The sequence below is a fragment of the Sus scrofa genome, chromosome 14, assembly GCF_054392235.1.
Source record: "Sus scrofa isolate SSC_HxYL_T2T_F1_AM1 chromosome 14, Sscrofa_HxYL_maternal_Yorkshire_Landrace_v2.0, whole genome shotgun sequence".
NCBI classification, from domain to species: domain Eukaryota; kingdom Metazoa; phylum Chordata; class Mammalia; order Artiodactyla; family Suidae; genus Sus; species Sus scrofa.
In genome coordinates, this window is record NC_139396.1 from 151,106,898 (window position 1) to 151,127,971 (window position 21,074).

The 21,074-nt window shown below is 42.4% G+C and overlaps 2 long non-coding RNA genes across 3 annotated transcripts in view; one reads left to right on the top strand and one right to left on the bottom strand.

The window, feature by feature from the left end:
* The window catches only part of LOC110256774 (uncharacterized), an 85,853-nt gene that overhangs the window by 46,633 nt on the left and 18,146 nt on the right, over positions 1-21,074 (top strand). The gene's annotated exons all lie outside the window — the stretch shown is intronic.
* LOC106506134 (uncharacterized) overlaps positions 1-21,074 on the bottom strand; it is a 61,674-nt gene that overhangs the window by 13,972 nt on the left and 26,628 nt on the right. The gene's annotated exons all lie outside the window — the stretch shown is intronic.

Here is a 21,074-nt window from a genome sequence, read left to right on the forward strand (position 1 = left end):
ACATGATCTTGCTGCATAAAAACTCCTTCCTCAGACCCTTGTCATCAAACTGTCATAAGAATTGTTTCATGCCATTCTGGGATCAAGACAATTACTACAGGTTTTTTTCTGAACTTTGAAGAACTAACCGTATTATAAACCTATCAAATTGCACTTACATTATCAGGAGCATTTCTCAAACGTTCGGTACGTGGAAGAAACTTCTAGAAGTCCATCAGTTCAGAGAAGAAGGTCAGTACTCTGCTGGACATCTTGCTTCCGTTCTCTTTCCCATTAGAGGTTTCTAGTGGAGCCCCATTCTCCAACAGTTATAGATGAACAAAGTTTTTGGCAACAGAACCCATCCCACACGAGGCATTTTCTTAAGACTCTAGTGTTAAAATGACTAGTGGGTGGACCATTCGGCCTTCAACAAATGACAAAGAAATATAACGGATTTAAAAGTACTTTCAGTTTTGTTGCATATGGCCACTTCTTTTTTTTATTATTATTATTATAGTTGATTTACAGCATTGTACCAATTTCTGCTGTACAGCCAAGTGACCCAGTGATACATATAATATACATTCTTCTTCTCCTCATGTTATCTTCCATCATGTTCTATCACAAGACATGGGATACAGTTTCTTGTGCTATACAGTAGGATATATGTCCACTTGACCCTTTAGATATATAGAAAAAGAAACTTTATGTTAGTTCTGGTATTTCAAGATAAAAGTTCTGAGGATGCTTCCTGTACTGGACTTCCTGCTTTGGGCAGCAGCCTGATAAGGTGCAGTTTTATTAAAATAAGGCAGGCCTGGAGGTCCTGTCATGGCTCAGTGGTTAATGAATCCGACTAGGAACCATGAGGTGGCAGGTTCGATCCCTGGCCTTGCTCAGTGGGTTAGGAATCCAGCGTTGCCATGAGCTGCGGTGTAGGTCGCAGAAGCAGCTCGGATCTGGTGTTGCTGTGGCTGTGGCGTAGGGTGGCAGCGATAGCTCCGATTAGACCCCTAGACTGGGAACCTCTATATGGCCGTGGGTACAGCCCTAGAAAAAGACAAAAAGGCCAAAATAAAGAAATAATAAGGCAGGCCTGTATGGCACAATCCAAACTCTCCCCCCTCCTTCTATATTATCAACAACATGTACGACAGGATTCCTGTTGAGCCACTTCGTTTTTACCAGTGATGATTTCTCATGCCTTCCTAGTAAGTTATCAGTATTATTACTTTTGTTTTCACTATTATTCAATTGCATTTATATGTTCGGAACAGGAAACAGGACATTGCAAACACATTTAACCAGGTCTTGGTTGGGGGGTCAGAAGTGTGTTGCAGGTCCCACACGGGTTTGCAGACAGCTGGTGCCCCAGATGGAAGTAATAACAACTCCACTCTTATTTTCGTAACTGCATTATGGAAGATGTTTGCTTGTTTCCTCCTCAGTGAGTTTAATTCACACCAATATTTTAAGGAAGATTAGAAAAAAAAATAAGGAATGAAAGAAAACATTTCTGACAGCACAGAGCTAGGTTTGCAGGCTCCCATCACACAAAAAAAATCCGAGATAATTATACCGTATAACAGATCTTTAAGGCTACTTCTGTGAATCAAATCAACTATGTATTATTTTCTGTGCTGAAGCTCAATATGCACCACCAAAAAAATGCTGTATTTTTAGCCCAGCTCTATAGCTCTATAGTTTTGTTTTTCCTCTAAAATGACTTTCCCCAATGAAATAATTTTTGTAAAGCCAGCTGAGAGTCAAGCAACATCATAGAGCTGCTTTTTTTTTCAATGTCACGATTCAGCCTCACTTGAAGTATTGACATTAAGATATGCCCTGCATAGATCTAGACAAAACTCTAATTCGAAAAGATACTTGTACTCTAATGTTCTGTTCACACAGCACTCTTTACAGTAGCCAAGACATGGAAGCACCTAAATATCTGTCAACAAATGAATGGGTAAAGGAGACATATACACAATAGAATACTACTCAGTCATAAAAACATGAAGTAATTCTGTCTGCAGCAACATGGATGCAACTAGAGATTATCATACTAAGTGAAGTGAGTCAGACAAAAACAAATGTCCTGTGATACCACTGATGTGTGGAATCTAAAAAAAAATGATACAAATGAACTTATACACAAAACAGAAACAGACTTACGGGCAGAGAGAACAGACTAGTGGTTGCCAAGGGGGAGGAGGGTGTGGGAAGGGTGGATTGGGAGTTTGGGGTTAGCAGATGCAAACTATTATATGTAGAATGGATAAAGAAAGTCCTACTGTATAGCACAGGGAACTATATTCAATATCCTGTGATAAACAATAATGGAAAAGAAAATGAAAATGAATATATATATATATATAATATGTACAGAAGAAATTAATGCAGCACTATAAACCAACTATGCTTTAATAAAAAATTTTAAAAAGGTAGCCTAGCTATTGCATCACCAACACTTTCTAACAGCTATGCTAGGAAGCAATTGTGTTATTTTATTTCTTCTCTGAGATTATTTTCAATGATGTTGTCCAAATTTGCTGGGTGAACAAGTCAGGGACTCACATGCAGACTGTCAGCTCTTGACCAAAAGAGGTCCTCAAGGGAAGTCACAGAATCACAGATCCAAAGCTCGACAAGGCCTAGAGTCACTGTAGAGTCATCTCCATCTGGAGAGCTTTAGCTAAGGGCAGAGCCAGGTTTGAACTCAGGACTAACAATCCAGCATTCCTGACGAATAGACCACCAATAGCAAGCGCCAAGAGCACCGGGGGGGTGGGGGTGGGGGTTGTCTTTTTTGTTGACTCACGTGTCCTTAGCCTCCAAAATAGTGCTTGGCCCAGAGTGGGCACTCAATAAATATTTACTGAATATCAGCTTCTTGATCATGGCCGTAAGCCAGAGAATCAGACTTGACTTTCTCATGTGGCCCTACAGTACCAGGGTTGGCAGCATGAGTTAGCCAAAAGGGCATCCATATCTAGCTCTTAACTGGGTCACTTATTTATCTCAACCAAGTATTTTATCAGATGTATTTCCAAGAGCAAATAAGTCCTAAGCCTACGCTTCCTCATCTGTAAACTGGGATAATATTGGACCTACCTATTTCATATGGTTTAATGCCTAACAATTTAGATAGTGCCTGACAAACTCTCAAGTGGGGTAGGATATTGTTACTATTAGCAAGTGGACTCTGAGATGTAACCATTTTATTACTGCAGAAAAGCTTAAGGAGGAACTCTGTGACAGAAGCAAGCTCTCCAATGTGATGAAAAGCCCTGGCCCAAGGTATGCTGGGAACTGTGACCTGGACCACGCCTGAGTGCCAGGCAACCAGTGCACCCCATAATGAGACACAGCGTGGGGTGGTGGAGCTGGGTGGGGGAAGCAGTCAAGAGGTCAGGATTGGGCAGAAGTGCAAGTTAAATATCAGCTGGACCCACCAGGCCACCCAAAGAGGGAAACCTTGCAATCAGCTTGCTCTGTACCAAAGCCTCTCTACTGCGTCCTGCAGCCACTGCCATGACAGCCCTTAAGGAAAGCCCAGAGCCTGTAGGAGAGCTGGCCGTACAGAGGTGGAAGAAAATAGCAAGCTTAGTGGAGACCCTGAGCCAGGAACAGCCCGCCGGGCCCAGACCTGCCCACCCCCATTTACTTTTTAATTTTCACTTTCACTTTTTAATTTTCTTTTCAGAATCATCCCTATGAAATATGCAAATAATTCATTGAAAGTTAGGAAATTTTCAATCGTTCACATTCCACGGTCAAGTAGTTTGACGTGGTTGCTTTCCTCCCAATACCTAGCACAGAGCAGTTAGAAGGGTAAATATGCCGTCTGATGGGCTACGAGGAGCAAAGTCAGTTATATAATTGATGACCTTTGGAGGCCTGGAGAAACTCTTAAAATAAATGGTGCCACCAGGGGAAGGGAGAAAGGTTAGAGGAGCTCTAAGGATACCTGAGTCCGGGCCTCAGATACAGCAGGAGGCAGATGAGAGACATAAGAAAGAGGAAAACAAAGGCTCTCTCTTGTCGCTGCTCCCCCAGGTTTCACTTAGGACCAGCTACGGGTCAAGAAGGAAGTGAAAGATTCTTCCTTACTTTCAGTTCACTTCCTGTTCTTGAGATCAAAGCCCAGACTGGTAGAATTATTTTCATTTATAAGTGGATTTTCTTCTTTTTTTTTTTTAACTAAAAAAATGGGGGAATTTCCATGTGGTACACCAGGTTAAGGATCTGGCATTGTCACTGCAGTGGCTCTGGTCGCTGCTGTGGCTCAGGTTCAGTCCCTGGCCTGGGAGCTTCTATAGGCCATGGGTACACCCCCACCCCACCCCCATAATGAAGCAGAAAATATTTCCAATGGTTCAAAAATCAAAAGGTACAAAAGGCACCTTCGGATGCCACTTCCAGATGACTGGGGATCCTTCTAGGGCTGAATAATCCAAATACAAATAAGTAAACACTCACCATACTCTTTGTTTAAGGTATTTTTTAGATTATTATTTTAAGGTAATAGTTCAGGAACATTAAGTTACATTGGCCATAGGCCCTGCCTGGGAACCTGACTACCATGTATAACATTTTCTTCCCCCTGAAAGAAACTGTGTCCTCAGAGCCACATAATCAACCTAAAGGTACATTTCTAGAACCAAGCACATTCATAAGTTGGAGACTTCCTATTTAGATCTGTATTAAGTGGTGCTGAATAAGCAAAAATATAAAGAATGAGGCCATGAAAAGTGAAAAGGGCCTGTGTATGCCAGATTAAAGCTTTCCCTGATTTTTTTTTCCTCTCCAAAGTACCTTCAAGATGGGCTTTTAGAAGTCAACATTTACTGGGCTAAGAGCTGCCTAGTAATGAGAGTGGGAAGAAACTTTCTCATGTTATCAGTATTCTCCTTCCTCCCGCTAAATAGCAGAGATCTCGATCCAAGGTGTTCAAAGGCTGTTCTCAAAAACCTTTTCCTCACAGCCGTCAACAGTTTCTGCATCCATGGATGGAAATCCATTGATTCCAGGCTTTCATATGGGAAATACCTTAACAGAATAAGGGGCCAAATGTGTGGATTTTGTTCATGTCATTAGCTGGCACAAAGTTTGTGTGGGTTATGTCTGCATGACCAGGTGAAGCAAGTGTCAGTGTGATAGGATCACTTCCAGAAACACTAAGACCACGTTGTGTTTGCAAATCATCCACCCTCCTAGTTTTGAAAGAATATCCAATCAGGGGGCCTTGTGATAACTTACCACACACACATATAACCACAGATTTATTACTAAGCCTGTGTATGGACTTCAATAAACATCATTGAAAGGATGAACTTTTAGATTTCTCACCAATCAGGGCAAGAAGTGCAATAATAAAGGGGAAGCCATTAAATTCCCCCTTTGAAATTGATCAAACTTAAAAAATCAACTCTTCCTTTCTTGACCAGAATCTATAGTTCAATTAGATTTGCTGCAAAAAGGAAACCTTGGTATCATAGATTGACAACTGCGTGCATGTTTTTCTATCCTAGTAGATTTCTAAGTTTCTTGAAGGCAAGGCTGCTAGATCTTTCAGAGAGACAGTGAGAGAGAGATACAAGACACTCAGACTTAAATATCGTACCGTATCACTATTATTATTCTTCACAGTGCTTAGAAGACAGATTTGCACATGGTAGTTTTTACCAAGTCACTTGTTCAACTGCATCAGAGATCATTTCAACATATCAGTGTATAAATTTAGAGAATACATACACAGCACCAACCAGGTGTTAACCCTTCTTCCAAGTACTTTACAAATAATGACTTATTGGCTGGGCAACCGAATCATGTATATAAAAACATGCTCAGATAGTAATCTCCCTTTAGAATTTTAGATCATCATGGTACCTTCATTCATAGGGTCACAATCTGAACTTGATGGCGATCAGAATAATGTTCTGTATATACAGTTCTTCCTTGACTATAAAAGCAGTACATTTACAAATGAAAAATTAGGAAAGGACATAAGGTACAAAAAAAGGATAATAAAATCACCCTTCATGGAGGGAACTCCCACATTTTTCATTGGACAGATATTATGAATATCTCTAAAGCAGCTGTCTGTAATTTTTGCTCATTCTATCAAAATAACCTCCCCAACCCTCAGTCATTCTCTATCCTGTCATCCTGTGCTCTTCCTGGCATTGCACTCATCACTATCTAAAATTATCTCATTTATTTCATTTTTTTCCCTTTTTATGGCCGCACCTTTGGCAGATGGAAGTTCCCAGGCTAGGGGTTGAATCCGCTGCAGGCATATGCCACAGCCATGGCAACACTGGATCCGAGCTGCATCTATGACCCAAGCCTCAGCTTGCACTGGATCCTTAACCCACTGAGCCACAACAGGAACTCCTTATTTAGTTTTAATTTCTACTTTATCTCCTGCTACTAGAATTGAACTCCAGTGAATGTCCCCAGTTCTGGGTATGTAGTTGATGCTCAATAAATGTTCCTTATCGGAACTAATCTTCTTTCTTGGTTGTGTAGAAGATGAATGTGATCAATTCAGCATGATAACTTCGAGCTTTGTGTTTTGGGTGTAGGTGCAACATCTGACATTATTTTACTCAGCATGGAAAAAAGTTAGAACTGGGGCTAAATTTATCTGAAGAAATAAATACCGATGAAATTAGTTATGATAATTTTGCAAAAAAAAAGTTTTCAAAATGCCTCTGACGTCTTGTTCACCGAGGGTTTTAATGGATTAATCCTTTCCCTCCTGCTGAGACTTGACAACACAAATCTTAAGTGAGAACATATTTAACAAGGTCAATAGAAAATGTCATCCTCACATGTCCTATGAAGCCAAAGTTTTGATATTTCCCCAAATGCTTATTTGACAGAACAGCATCATTAGGCATAAAAAATTCAACAAGCCAAAGGAATTCAGAAGACTATGGGAAAATATAAATAGAGGCATCCGTTTAACAATAATTAGTTTCCAGAAAGATTCCTTACCATGGCCCTAGGACATATTGGAACCCAAAGAAAAGGGCCTGGTTTGGTTTATGGACTTTTTTAAGGAACTATAATAGCATCTTATTTATCTACTTCACAGGTAGATAAGATGCTATTATTGTTCCCATATTGTAGAGTTGAAATCGTACGGCTCAATAAATGTTCAATAAGCACCTATTGTTTGCCCAGGTCAAAGCTACATAAACCATGCCTAAGAAAGAAATCGGAGTTTGGTTTATAGGAGCTTTAGATATAATTTGGGAAGTTAAAAGAAAATGTTTCAAGCAATGAGAAGAAAGAGAACAAAAGCAAGTGGCACTCATTTGTTAAGGATGTCAGAGCTTAGGGCTGGGAGGCTGGGAGCAGGGGCAGGGGTAGCCAGCATGGAGAAATGGCATGTCCAAAGGTGGGAGGGAAGCAGGGAAGGTCACAGTAACAATGACAATTGCAGTATCACCTCACGTGGACTGAATGCTTCCCCTCGGCAAGTACCATGCTAAGTGCTTTGCATAAACCCACTGAAATCTCACAACAACCCTATGAAATTGCTCCTGCTATAATCCCCATCTTGCAGATGAGGAAACTGACCTGCAGGATAAGAAAGCTGGCAAGTCTTAACAGCTGATAGGATTAGAGAAAGAATGACACAGCTAGTCATGACCAGAACCTGGCCTGGAAACAAACGCTGGAGAGAGACCCTGGCCCAGCTGGAGAAATAGGTTCCAGTTGAAGAGAGTAAGGATAAAGCCTGAATGATGAGACCATCCCAGGTACATAAAACTTTGAGTCTTCATTTGGGTTGAGTCCTATAGTCCTATAGGCCAGCAGGTCTCCAAGTCCTTGGCTTTACAATCCCTGAAGAGTCTTAACGATTATTGAGAACCCCAAAGAGCTTTTGTTTATATGGGTTATATTTATTGATATTTAGCATATAGAAGTTAAAACCAAGGTATTCCTAAAATATTGGTATTTTATATTAAATGACAATGATAAACCCATTACATACAACATAAACAACACTTTAATGAAGAATAACTGTATTTCCCAAAAACCAAAAAAATTTAGTGGGAAAAGTAATATGTATATTTAAATTTCTTTTGCATCTGAGTTAATAAAAGGCAGCTGGAATCTCATATCTGCTTCTGCAAATAATCTGCTTTGATATGTTGTTTTGGTTGAAGCATATGAATTGTCTGCTCTAACTCAGATACATAGTTGGTAAAAGGAGCAGTAGCTTATAGCCTTTTTTAGATAATTATGGATAATCCTTGATACTATGGTAAAGCTTGAAGATTTGTAGTTTCCTTCCTCTCTTGATTGTTAAGGTATTATTTATATACATTATTATATTCATTTAGCATATTTTTGAGATTCATCCATGTTGCATATATTATTTCTGTGTTCTTTTTATTAAGTAGTATTCCATTGTATAGATATACCACAATTAGTTTATATTTTCACCAACCACTGAATATTTGAGTCACTTCCAGTTTAGGGCTATAAACAATAATGCTGCTATGAGCATTGACATAGGCACTTTTTTTTTTTGACTGTTCCCAGGCCAAGGATCAAACACTTGCCACTGTGGTCACCCAAGCCACTGCAGTGACAATGCCAGATCCTTAACTCACTGCACCACAGGGGAACTCCAACATATGCATTTTTATGTAGATGTTTACTTTCATTCTCTTAGGTAAATAATTGCAGGTGGAATTAATGGATCATATTATCAATATGTTTAATTTTATTAAATGCTGACATACCGTTTCCTAAAGTGGCTGTACCATTTAACACTCCAACCTACAACCCATGAGCTCTCCAAATGCTCCACATCCTTGCTAATACCTGGTATTATCCATCTTTATTACGTTATCTATTCAAGTAGCTTTGTAGTGATTTCTCATTTGCATTGTGGGGCTTTTTTTTTTTTTTTTGGCCTTTTTATAGCCATCAATCTTTATTATGTTATCTATTCTGGTATGTTTGTAGTGATTTTTCATTTGCATTTGTGGGTTTTTTTGGGTTGGTTTTTTTTTTTTTGGTCTTTTTAAGGCTGCACCCACAGCATATGGAGGTTTCCAGGCTAGGGGTCGAATTAGAACTGCAGCTGCTGGCCTACACTACAGCCACAGCAACTCAAGACCCAAGCCATATCTGCGACCTACACCACAGCTCACGGCAACACTGGATCCTTAACCCACTGAGCGAGACCAGGGATCGAACCTGCATCCTCACATGTACTAGTCGGGTCTGTTAACCACTGAGCCATGACGGGAACTCCTCATCTGCATTACGGTTTTAATTTGCATTTCTTTTATGACTATTGATGTTGAACATATTTACATATGCTTACTGACTATCTTCTTTTGTGAAGTTTCTATTCCATTCTTTTGCCCATGTTTTAGTTGGGTTATGTGTTTTATTATAGAGTTGTAAGAGTTTTTTGGATTTTTTGGTTTTTTATTCTGGATACCAAGCATTTGCTGGAGAGCTTGTGAATATTTTTTCCCAGTCTGTGACTTTCCTTTTTGTTTTCTTGGAATTATATCTTTCCAAAAAGAGAAACTGTTAATCTGGATGTAACCCATTTCATCAATTTTTTTCTTTTATAGTATTTTTTTTTTTTTTGGTGTCCAGTTTAGGAAATGTTAGCCTGTGCCAATACTACAAAGATTTTGTCCTATATTTTTCCTAGAAGTTTAATCGTGATTTGTTTTGAGTTAATATTTATGTGTGGTATGAAATAATGGTTGAAATCAGGTAATAGGAGTCCTCCAGGTCGGGTCTTCTTTTTCTAAATTGTTTTAACTATTTTAGGTCCTTGGCTTTTCCATGTAAACTTTAAAATAAAATTATTAATTTCTTCAGAAAAGCTTAGTAAAGTAATGGTTAGGATTGCATCAAATCGGTAAATCGCTGTCTTAACAGTATTGAATCTTCCAATGCAGAGGTCAGCAAACTAGGGTCTGTGACCCAAGTCTAGCCTGTTCATGTATGTCCTGAAGGTAAGAATGAGTCTTACATTTCGGAAAGGTTGTAAAACAAAACCAAACAAAGAAGAATGTTCCACATAGGACTGTGCAGCCTGCAAAGCCACCAATATTTATTTATTTATTATGTATGTATTTATTTATTCCTCTTTTAAAGGTTTTGTAGTTTTCCATGCACAGGTCTCACACAATCTTTCATTAAATGTACACCTAAGCCTTTATTCTTGTGGACCACTGCACTTCAGAATCATTGCTCGAAGTAGTTGGAGGGGCAGAGAGCACTAGGAGTTAACGTTCCTTTTTTTTTAAGGGGTCAGACTACATGGTGAAAATGTAAAATTATTGTCATGACACTGGGGAAGGACCCAGAGAGGCTAGAAGCAGAGAAAACCAGAGGAATCGACAATATTTAAAAAGGAGAGGTTCTAGAGACATGGGGTAGAGTAGGAAGAGAAAAAAGGGGAGTAAATTCAAACAGCATTTCAAAGGGAAGAAAAGCAGGATTGGTAATGGATTGGATAAAGAGGATGAAAGAGAGGGAAGAGTCAAAGACAACTTCAAGGTTTCGAGCCTGTGATGTTAAATGGCTCGTCCATGGTGATTTTTATTTGGTTTACTTTTATCATCTGGATGCACAAATGGGATTTCCCCACATCTAGCTATTGTAGCTCCCGACATTCAGACTTACCATTGAAATTACCTGCTATCTCTTCACACCCTGTTAGTGAACAGGTAGTATTTTGATGGATGTTACATGATCAGAGAAATCCCGGGTCTTGGTGGCATATGCAACATCGCTCTCTCTAAATCCTTGTTTTAATTAATTATCCCTTCATATTCGAAATCTTTTTAGCTGGGTGGTAACCCTAAGAGAATGTTATTTTTGCCACCTTGTTTGTTCGGAAATCATTAGCCTTTTAAGACATTTATATTATTTATGACACCTAAATTTGTTTTTTTCCTCTTTCCATCCTTTGCCTTTCTTTTGAAGTCACACTATTAAACCTCCTTAAAAATATTTATGTGTGTTTAGTTAACAAAAGCTCCTGTAAGTTGAATCCATGCTGGGAAAAGGTTCAGGTAAGCTCTCTATATAAGCTTACAGACAATTGTGTAAATCTTCAGCCATTAAAGAGAAAGGAGAAAAAAGCCACCCTCATTACACTGCTGTCATTTACTCTTCATCTCCTGTCCTCTTTAGCAGCATTAAGATGGGATGTAAATTTGCCAGTTAATGCTGTTAGAAAATGGATGGTTCAAGAAGGGCAGGAATTAGAGATCAGTATTAGGTGCAGATAAGCTCCTTTCCCTCCGCAGTGGCGGCTGTTTAACATTCATGGGAAAATCATCATCAAACAGCGTTATCACAGCTCTGTTGATGGCTGAGGAACTTCATCACTATGATAATTTTTTTTATAGCTGTGAGCCAAAAAGCTCCCTTTTATTTCTGCTGTCTAGAGCTGTGATAGAAGCTCGTTGGTATGGGGAGGATACAGCCAACCCTGGGCATCTCGGCTGGGCTTGATTTCTTCCTGCCCCCCTCTGCTCTCTCCTTGTGCATGTTGCACTAAACAGTCCTACTGATAATATATATATATATATACACACACATATATGTATGTGGAAGTCCTCCAACAATCCTTCAAAGCATAACAGATATTTTTATGATCAGTAATTCAAAGTTTGACAAGTGATGCCATTTTGTAATGAAACTGTCATCCATTTTATTGTGAGCAAAATGCTAACTTGATAAATGGCCCATGGAATGGGAGGAGAGCCATGGGGTGGGAGCAGGCCAGCGGCGGGGGAGGCAAATGCCTGCCACTGAATACCTGGAAAGCAAACTCTTCAAAAGCCTCAGAGTAGCCCACCGCAGCCTATTTCTCATCCATTGGCTGAGTCGTCAAAGCTCCTTGACTGTAATTATCCCTCTCTGAGTCCCAGGTAAAGTAAACCAGAGATGGGGGCTTCTGAAGAAGCCCCTTGAGGGCTCAATTATATTTTTTATTTATTTATTTATTTTGCATTTTTTAGGGCCGCACCCGGGGCATATGGAGGTTCCCAGGCTAGGGGTCGAATCGGAGCTACAGCTGTCAGCCTACAGCACAGCCACAGCAATGCAGGATCTGAGCTTCATCTGCCACCTACACCACAGTTCATGGCAACACCAGATCCTTAACCCACTGAGCGAGGCCAGGGATCGAACCCCCAACCTCATGGTTCCTAGTCAGATTTGTTTCCACTGTGCCACAGCAGGAACTCTGTATTTTTATTTTTAGAGCATTTGGGGACAACATGGGTTGTGCTATGCTAAACTTACTGAATCTGCTTTTGAACACACAATCTTTGCAGATGATATTTCCCTACTATATTTAGACATCTTTAAGTATATGAAAGATAAAGTTGCAGTTGTCGCTTGCGGCATATATACAGGACAAAGGTGTGAGGTATTCTTCTGAGGTAGATAAGGAAACTAGCATTCAAAGAAAATTTAAATTTATTAAGGTGCTCAAACTTCTGCCTCTTTGACCTCGTTTTGGGGAGGCTTAACAGCTCAAGTGGCTTCCTCCTTTTGGAAGGCAGCTAGAAAGCAGGGTGTGAAAAGCAGTTTTGTAGTCTGGACAGAAAGGTACTATGACTTAACTGATTGGGATTTGAATTCAGGATTGATTTAACTCCTGCAATAAGTTACTTTCAACCCCAGCTCATTCCCTTTCTTTCCAGAAGCCGGCTTCCAGTCCTGCCATGATGGGCAGAATTTGCTTGGAGTTTGAAGATAAGGACTTTTTGTCTACCCAGCTCGGCTTAGACGACCAAACTCATTTCCCAGAAGACTTGAGTTTGAATCCAGTTAGGATCCCAGAGGTGAAAGGCTAGCGCCTTATCATTTAAGTATAGCTATTTAAACATAAGTTTAAAAGAGATATTGCAGAAGGGAGGGGAGACGTTGTTCCTCTAAGGATAATCTTGGGAAAAGCTGGCTGGCTGTTCCCTAAAGATCAGATACCCCTCTCCGTCCCTAAATAGCTTTGCGACCCCCCACCCCACCCCGACTTGTTAAGATCAAGAACTAAAGGATGCTCCCTCGTACCATGATTTTCTGTTCCATGTTTGTTTAAAACAAAAAGAAGAAAAAGGAGTTCTCGTCGTGGCTCTGCAGTAACGAACCTGACTAGTATCCATGAGGATGTGGGTTCAATCCCTGGCCACTGCTTAGTGGATTAAGGGTTTGGCATTGCTGTGAGCCTCTGTTTAGGTCAAAGACATGGCTCGGATCTAGCATTGCTGTGGCTGTGGTGTAGCCCGGCAGCTGCAGCTCCAATTCAACCCCTAGCTTGGGAACTTCCATAGGTCGCAGGTGCAGCCCTAAAAAGCAAAAAGAAAAGGAAGAAGAAATATCTGAGGAAGTGTTTAACTTTATTGAGCACACTTCATGAACTGACTATAGGTTTGTCTTAACTCTGTGAGCTTCTCTTTATTGGTGAAAGCTATCATAGCCCTTGCCCTGTAAGGGAGCTACTGGGTATTTCTGATATTTGTTTTCTCACTGGATCCTTGAATTTCACAAGCCACAGATGGGCCCTGCCTTACTGGGGTGGCAGGGGGTAAGGGGCGCCTATTTAGTGATCCCAACATTAACCCCCTCTCTCCACATCCAAAGGCATCCCCAGGCTTTCTTCTCCTAGTTAATGGAAACTCCAGGACACTTAGCATTATTTTTTACTTGTTTATTGCCTCCCTGGCTCTACTAATACTGTCAGCTCTATGAGGGCAGATACTTGTGTCCTTTTTCTCTGTGTTTCTTTTCATTTTCTTTTCTCTTTTTTCCTTCTGCTCTACCTCCAGTGCCTAGAACAGAGCCTGACACATGGTAGGTGCTCAAGAAAGATTTGCAGAGAGTTCCCGTCATGGCTCAGTGGTTAACGAATCTGACTAGGAACCGTGAGGTTGCGGGTTCGATCCCTGGCCTCGCTCAGTGGGTTAAGGATCCGGCGTTGCCGTGAGCTGTGGCGTAGGTTGCAGACGTGGCTCGGATCCTGCTTTGCTGTGACTGTGGCATAGGCCGGCAGCTACAGCTCCAACTGGACTCCTAGCCTGGGAACCTCCATATGCCATAGCTGTGGCCCTAGAAAAAGCAAAAAGACAAAAAAAAAAAAAAAGAGAGAGAGAGAGAGATTTGTGGAATGGATGCATTCTTGTCTGCAGCCAAAGCTGAAAGAGCTTCCTGGTATTGTAGGACAAAACTTAAGGGCCTCAGCCTGGCTGGTAGAGAAATCCCAGGTGGAGCGGGGACTTTTGTAGGAAACAGAAGTGACCAAGAAAGCACCTTTGCTTCCTAGGTGCATGAAAGAAATGAAATTGCGTTCAACTCTGAAGTGAGGCCTCAAGAAGCAGACCCAGAGACAGAGATGTTTTCCAGTGTCCTGCACTGGTACAAGTGGGGGGAGAAGGCCAGCGTGGGGTTGGGGGTGGAGGGGGACTTCTTGTTACCAGCAATTTCAGGAAGCAATGTTTATTGTCCACAGCCATTCCTAGCCCTTTCTTTCTGTGGAAATCCAGATCGGTGATTCTCCCTATGAGTTAGAAAGGCTGCATAACCGTGAGTCTTAAGGGAATTTATTCAGAGTAGATGCAGAAAGGGCTCCTGGAAAGACCAGCAGAAGGGAGCAGAGGCACTGGAAAGCCCAAAAGGAAGGAAGTCCAATCCCCAGAAGGGGTGGGGGCCATCACTGGGTCAACGCCCAAGGCCTGAGAGCAGCGCTTATGACCTAGAAAAGGGGGGCCAGCCACATTTAGCAACCCCTGAAATCACACATTCTCTCATTTAGTTCATTTTGCACTAACATCTACAAGAGACGGCTTTGCGTTCATAAGAACAAAAGACAACGATGATAATTTCCTTTGGCTCTTTTGCCAAAAGCCATCAGCAATTTTCTAGCTTCCGCCCTCCCTTTAAATCCACGCATCTATCTCATTATCTTGAATTGGCTTTATTTTTTCTTAGAAATGAAATAATCAATTAACCTTTTAGTAACTAAAACCCGTTACAGAGATATCTTGTATTCACAGTTTGTAGGCTGTGACTCAGTTATTAATTAATGTATTTTTAACCTAATTTTTGGCTTTGGAGCTAAGAAGAGTTCATCTCATAAGAATTTCATTTTGACTTTCTTCGACATATCTGTGTGGTGTGTGTGTGTGTGTGTGTGTGTGTGTGTGTGTGTGTGTGGTGTGTGTGTTCATGCACATGCATTTGGCAGAGCTACAGCATGGATCAGTTTTAATGCAAACCCAAGTTTGTATAAATCTTTTTCTTTTCAAATGTCCTGTAGATATTAGGACTCCTTCTGGAAAGTGTGTAGACATCTGCATCTGAGGTTATGTTAATTAAAAATGAAAATGACGGCGTTCCCACTGTGGCACAGTAGGTTAAGTATCCAACTGCAGCTGCTTGAGTTGCTGTAGAGGGGTTTGATTCCTGGCCCAGCACAATGGATTAAAGGATGCAGCATTGCTGCAGTTGCACTGTAGGTTGCAGCTCAGATTCCCCTGGCCCAAGAACTTCCATATGCCGTGGGTGCAGCCATTAAAAAAAAAGAGAGAGAGAGAGAGAGAATGATGAGCTACCTGTTTTCTCTCTGATAATGGCATGGGAGCTCTCATCAGAATCTATTTATCAGCCCTTTGAATCAGATCAAAATCAAAAGATACTTCTGATACCACAGAAACCACTCCTCTGTCTCAAGGACATGGGGAGACAGGGGTTCTGATGGAAGTAGCTGTTGGCTGGGAATGGTTGGTAGCATTTTAGGCCAAAACTTGCTTTCCCAATGCCATTCTACTTGACCTGTTTCATCACCAGTTTCCTTTGCTATGCATTCTTTAGGAAGAGCATTGGCTTTAAGAATCGCAAGAATTCATGCTTGGGTCTTCATCATAGGGTCTCTAGCCCATCCTCTTTGCCCTGTGTAAGCCTCGAATACCTCCACCTCCCACCAATACACAACAATGTAACTGCTGAATACCGCTGAGGGATCTGCTTTCTTAGTACAAGGGATGGATTTGCTCTAATCCATTTATACTCTCTCACCTCCATTGACCCAACACACACCTGTGAGCTAGGTGACCAACTCACAGCCGGCCAGAAGCCATGGCGCAGTGATAAGCCAGTTCACCTATGTAGGATCCATACTGAATGGTGGCGCTAAGTCAACTAGCCACAGACTCCAGAGGCCACAGTGACCTGTGAAAGCACACAGGTACTGCATCGCAGGGCTGCTGGTTCCCACACCTGTTACCTGGCAGACCCAGTATGTGATGCTTGATCAGAGGTCTGCCCTTCGCCCTGTGCCTCAATTGGTCCTACACAAACCTGGCCATGAGAAGACATCCAAACCTATCTGTCACCTCTAACAACGCACAGAACAGATTCTCCATTTCCTTTGTTACTCTATGAATATTCTGCAGCGTCTCCAGGTTTTATTAAGAAGACTTTTCCTCGGTTTCTCTTTGTTCTTCTCATCTAGTCTCTTAATGGAAGTTGCTAATTAAATTCCCATAGTCATTTTTTTTACAGTGTTTTGAATAGCAAAGTCTGTCAACTGCAGAAAGTGTATATTCTTATCAACACGCCTGTTGCCTGGAGGAGCGAAGGCCTCGCTGACAGATGGCTGGCGAGGAAGGCCCAGCAGGGCACACATCTGCAGCACCTGCCAGCAGGAGCGCAGGCGGGCGAGGGCAGGGCGGCAGAGGAGGGCCCGTTTGGGTTCAGTAAATAGAATCCAGGTTGCTAGTGTGTTTCTGTGAATCTCAAGTGGAACTTGCCCAATTTAAGCCAAGTATCCTGAGCATGAACTTATTTTCAAGCATTCTTTGATGCTGCCCCTTTAAAGGGTATCCCTTCAAATTGTAGAGGTATCAGACTCGAAAGGAAATTTGATGCTGTATCCCTTTAAATTTTAGAGGTATCAGACTTGAAAGGAAATTTCCAAAGCAGCTGAGGGTCTGAGGTGTACACCAACCCAGCCTTTTACTGGACCTGAGTCATCAGATTGAGCTCCGTTATATTTACTTGTTGCTGTCTGGAAGGAGCCTTCGAGACTCCATGAACAACATGGAATCATCATCTCTTATGCTAACTTTACATGAAATTAAAGATGCAAATGTTTTTCCCCAAACCAATCCCACTTGTACCCTCACGTAGGTAGTCAGCAGCACAGTAAGAGTTGCGAGTGGTTAATTGAAGGGTAATCCACCAATCCAGAAATCAGTGCCAAATCCGTCCCTGGTCAAATGTTGGTACCTGCTTAAAGAAAAAAATCCATTTATTCTCTCAGCATAGACTTTGCCCAGGCATAGTGTTTGTCAAGTACCAGGCGGGGGACGTAGAGTAAGTTGTCTTCATCATAGGGTCTCTAGCCCATCCTCTTTGCCCTGACCTTGTGTACGCCTCGAATACCTCTACCTCCCACCAATACACAACAATGTATCTGAGCACATGCGTCTACCACCTTCCGCCCCAAACTCCACAAGTCGTCAGAAGAAGGGGCTATGTGTGTATGTGTGTGTGTTTGTAACAGTGCTAGAAATAAGAGAGACTGACCAGAGATCTTGAGGAATTTCTGAAAGGTAAAAAGAAGGGATCAAATCTATGCAGAACTAAACCTAGTGTCTAGTAGAAACTACCACTCAAAAAGGGGAAAAATTGCCCCCAAGATAGGATCAATTTGGGGGAAGCTCCAAGTGCAGAGGCAAAGGATAAGGGAGGAAGGGTTCCTGCAAAAATTGCCAGTGTTTAAAAATGTAACTCAGCAATTGGATCTATTTAAAAGAAATGCTTACATGTGTGCACTGGTACACATAAATGAGGATGGGCCTTCCTGCCCGGCTCACAACACAGAAAGCAAGCTGATGGTCCATCCGTGGGTGAGCTGGTTACTGTGACATTATGTACATCACTATGTACGGACATGAACAGAGCTCCAACCCACGGCACGAAAGGAAAAAAAGCAAGTCGTAGAAAAGCAGAGTACAATAAAGATGACATGATAGGTGATAAATAGATGATAGATTGGATGGATGGATGGATGGACAGATGTACACATGTTTGTGAATATCAAGGTAAAGGTCTGGCAGGAGACTTGCCAAATGGGGATCAGAATCTACCTGGAGGACAGAGAATGGGGGTACACTTAGAGCGAGGGCACATTTGGGTTCACTTTACTATCATGCTTCTGTACTGCCTGAAACCCTTATGATGCCATATTAGTGTGTCATATATATGATTATAGACACATAAAGCCAAAAGAAAAAAAAAAAGACAAAGGCAAACGTGCTCCCCTCCTTGAGAAGCTCATGTGGCAGATAAATGCAGATAGGAAAAATATGATTGGCATTTCAGGTGCTCTGGTGGAGTCATTTCAAGTTGGCTCAGCACCCTCCAAAAAGCACATAACCCAATCTAGATCATGGAGGGCTTCCCCAGGGCAGTGATGACTAAGCTGAACTCTCGAGGGAGGGTAGCCTTGGGCAGATGGCTGGAAAGCAAGGGACCCGATGGGCTGCGAAGGTCCTTGTAAGCCCAGGCGAGGTGCCTCACCTCCCTCCAGGCTCCTGCTTCAGGAGGTGGGTGTCGGAACTCAAAACCCAAAGGTGAGCTCTGTGAGGGGAGTAATTCATCACACACAGTCTCCCTTCTTCCAATCGGACTGTGGGAGCCAGGAGAACTGGTGAAACTGCATGGAGTGGCCAAGGAAAACCTCTCTGAAGGTTGGATCAGCAGTTGGAATTCTTCCCTCATAGTCTGGGCTATTTTCCACCCCCTTGGACATCTTCATTCTTTCCCACCTGACCAGCTCCCCCGAATTTCTCTGCAGGTGGCTGAGAGGATGCAGGTAAGAACAGCAGAGCTGCCCAGCAGCCCTACCACTTTCCTATATGTCTATGGTTGCTCTTTCTAGAGTCAAAATGGCAGCCAGGGGTCCCCTGGTGGCTCAGTGGATTAAGGATCTGGTGTTGCTGCAGTGGTGTAGGTTCGATCTCTGATATGGGATCTTCCATAAGCCACAGGTGCAGCTTAAAAAAAAACCTGGCAGCTGAAGAGATTGCTCTGTGTGCCTGGCATGGCCCTATGTAGCCTGAGGACAGTGCAGGCCGGGGGCCCTCGAGGGAAAGTGTGGGGCAGGCACCCTGGCACTGCATTTGTGTCTCAGGGCTCCCATAACGAATTGCTACAAAGCGTTCTCACCGTGGCACAGTGGATTAAGAATCTAACTGCAGCGTCTGTGGTCACTGCTAAGGTGCGAGTTCAATCCCTGGCCTAGTGCAGTGTCGGGCATTGCCACGTTGCAGCTACAGCTCAGATTCAGTCTCTGGCCCGGGAACCTCCATATGTTTGGGGAAACCATATAAAACAAAATAAATTACTACAAATAGATGGTTTAAAATGACACGTTATTCTCGGATAGCCCTGGAAGTCAGCAGTCCTGTGTTAAGATGTCTGCTGGGTACTTGGTACTTTTTTGCTTGAGTCTCAGTTGTCCCAATTCTAGAGCAGAATTTTGTCCTATGTCCTTCAGTTTCTGAGGGCTCCAGATGTTCCTCGACTTGTGGCTGCATCTCCCCGGTCGCTGCCTCTGCCTCTGCCTCGCCGTCTCCTTGGAGTTTGTGTTTTCTCCTTTCCTGTCTCTTACGAGGACATCTGTCATTGGACTTAGGGCCCACATAGATAATCCACAATGCTCTCAAGATTCAGACCCTGAAGACATCCGCCAAGAACTTTTTCTCCAAACAAAGTCACGGTCATAGGTTCCAGGGGTTAGAATATGGATAGTATTGGGGGAAGGGGTCAGAATCCAACCTCCTGCAGATGCTTTATCAGCTCCCCTGCTTTCCCCAAGGCCTTTGTTCCCCATTGCCTGCACCATGTTGGAGGACGGTCTTAGATGTCACACATGGCTTGTCACCCAGAGAGGGTGTGGCTTGGGGTAGAAAGAGAACAGTGGAGGTAATAAATTAGAGATAAGATTCAGTATCCTCATCTTTAGATGGAAAAACTGGCCAGAAAAATCCGGTTGTTTGTCCAAGGCCACAGTTGAAGTCAGAGCTGGGGCTCAAATGCAGGAATTCTATCCAAGAGGCCACGCTTGGAGGGATAAGACTCTGGGTGTTTATGTCGGACCTCGGTTAAAGGTTGCATGCATATGAAGCAGATGGTAGTTACTTTGAGGAGGAAAGAGGGAAAGTAGGTATCATTCATCATGCAACTCCTCATCCGGTGGCAGCGCTCTGGAAATTCCACTCCTGGCCGGCAGAGCATAACCAGACTTCCTCCCTCCCTCTGGCCCTTCCATCCTTCCTTCCTTCTTTCCTGCCAGAGTTCCTCGGATAGCAGAGGAGTGTCTCTCTGAGGACTCAGCTGGTCCCAGTAAAGGAATCGCTCTCCCGATTTCAGAAAATTTTGGCTGTGTTAAACTGTGCTTTGCTCCAATGAAAGAAAAAAAAAAAAAAAAAAAACCTCCCCCCAATGCTATGAAAACAAAGCATTTTAATTCAGTTAGTTCACCTGAAGAAGGGTTATCGAGGCCTTTAGCTCAGTCTGGTAAACCAAGGAGCAGGAGAGCACACTTCAAAGCCTGGGCAGTACTTTTCTTAGGACCTGAATCAGGAAAGGATGGGGCGGAGTAGGGGTGGGAATGGGGGTTAGGCATCCTTTGGACTCACTTACAAGCTTTGGCTTGATAGGCGCACTGGGTGCTGTGAATATCTGTTATGTAATACATACCCCAAGCAGTTGTAAAGTCAAGCGGACAATGGTCAAACTTGGGAAGTTCCCAACTCATGAATATTGCAGATAGCCCATTTTCTTCACCTTCAGTTGAATCTGATACTTTTGAATAGGCTGTGAGGTGTTTGGGACTTTATCTGAGCCAGTGCCGCTAAGCTGAAAGGAGCCTTGAATGGATGAGGGAGTCATTCAAAAAATGCTTTTATTTGGTTTCAGAAACCCTTTCTTTGTTTTGATGTGCTCAGAACATCATCTATTTGAAGTCTGGCTCCACTAGAGTTTTTATCTCCAAAGCAAGAAAAAATATGGTA